Here is a 2,099-nt window from a genome sequence, read left to right on the forward strand (position 1 = left end):
TCAGTAAAAGCTACATGTAGAAGAAGGTGGTTGAGCTCAGCCTTAAAAGAATTTAGGGATTATGAAAGATAGAGAAGAGGAAGGAGCACATTTCAGGCAGAGAGGACATTTAGTATGCACAAAAGCATCAAGCAGGAGCCATGGATGAGTAAGAGCAAGGCCAATTGGACTGGACTGCAGTGTGCTCGGAAGACAATAGTGTGTAATAGATGGAGCTGGAATTGTAGCTTGGGACCCATTGTGAAGGGCTCCTATGTAAAATTTGCCTTCTATTGTTCTGACAAGATTTATATGAAGGGATGTCTTTTGTGAATGGTCAACTGCTAAAGAAATGGAAACTATCGTCATAACCCATCCATCATCATCTTCCTCCTCCTCATCTTCTCCACCCCATCCCAGCATTCTCATCCACATCATTTAGTGCAGCTCTGCACCCCTTCTGTAGTGAAGAAAAGGAGGTGGTAGAGATGGAGAGAGAGAACATTCCAAATCAGGTGGTCATTATACACATCAGTTTCAGGTCTCCAGGAGGTTTTTATAATCATCAGAAACACCAAAACACAAAGAACTCATCTCCATAGTGCTTTAGGGTTTATAATGTGCTTTCCCCAAGGGAAGTCTGTAGGGTAAATCCTCTGACTATTCTCAGTCCCATTGTACAAATGAGGAAGTTGGAGCTCAGAGAGGTCCGATGATTTCTCTCTACTCATGTGGATGGTATGGGACAGATCCCCTGGTTCTATGTCAACCATTCTTTTCATTGCAGTCAGACACATAGTAGGTGCTTCACAAATGCTTGATGGATCAGTTGATAGACCATGCCCCAGTGTCTCTTCTGATAGTGGACTTGTTGGTTCAATGAGACAAGAGAAACTGTCATAGACACAATGCTAGTCTGGGGGCAGGGGGAAATCAGAGGCAGCTAATAAAGCTGAAATATGACATTTTTTCTTTGCAAACTGATGGTTAAGAAGTTTTAAACAGCTCCAAAGAGGGAAACCTAATCTTTGATCCTATGAAAAGTAGACTCAGAGATTCATAACACAAAATGACATAAAAATAAAAGGACATTCTCCTGCTTCAACCACCTAAAGATACGTGGCTTAAATCTGCATGTCAGCGGGTTTCGTGAAATCTTTGTAACATCAGAAAGGAGTCATGTATATTTCTCTGTTATACTGAATTATATGTAGAAAGCTCAGCTTTGCCATTCCTGGCCAGGTCTATGTGGTCAAACTGGACCAAATGTCTTGGAAATTATTTAGAGAATTCAAGAAATCTAGGCAATTATGATAATATGAAAACCTTAAGGCCCCTACTGCTCTAGCAATGGGCTACCAAACTCCCAGTCCCAACTGGAGACACACATCAATTCACATAAGAGCCAAAGTCTCTCATCTCTGCTCTCTGCCTTCTCTCCAACCCCACCTTCATCCTGCAAAATAAATTGGAATTACTAGGAACTTCTCCAATTGAGTGTAGATCACTGGTTTAATTTTCTCGATTTGCTTAATTTCCTCTTGGCCTGGCATGACTTCACTTAGATCTGGGGCACATACTAATTTGCAGGACTGTGATTTCCATATATTTCCTCCATGCAAAACTTTCAATTAACAAGTTTATATTTTACTTTGATTCAAAAGTATTGGAAAGATATTTTTTCTCACCTAGCACTAGATTTCCTGGTAATTAGTATCCTGTTACTCTCTAGTTTTCTTCCTTGCCTTGTCCACACTAAAGGTTTTCTATCTTGACTGACTGTGTGCTCTATTTCTACATCAAGGAATAACAAGGAAGTTCCCCAGCACAGTGGGTGATATACTTATGGGAGAACACAAAAAAAGAGTTACACATAATGAGCAGCTATTAATGAGTGACAATCTGAAAAATTGGAAGGAATATCTAAGACAGATCAGCTGTCCTTTAGAGTGTTAAATATTGGAACAGAGTATGGGTGTAGGAAGTCATACATGAGTTGTTGAGTTTCTTTTTTTTTCAGGTCCTCTCAAGAGATAGAAGAAAAGAAAGAAGGAAAGAAGGAAGGAAGGAAGGAAGGAAGGAAGGAAGGAAGGAAGGAAGGAAGGAAGGAAGGAAGGAAG

This window comes from Vombatus ursinus, unplaced genomic scaffold (genome assembly GCF_900497805.2).
Source record: "Vombatus ursinus unplaced genomic scaffold, bare-nosed wombat genome assembly UNPS02014845.1, whole genome shotgun sequence".
Classification (NCBI taxonomy): Eukaryota; Metazoa; Chordata; class Mammalia; order Diprotodontia; family Vombatidae; genus Vombatus; species Vombatus ursinus.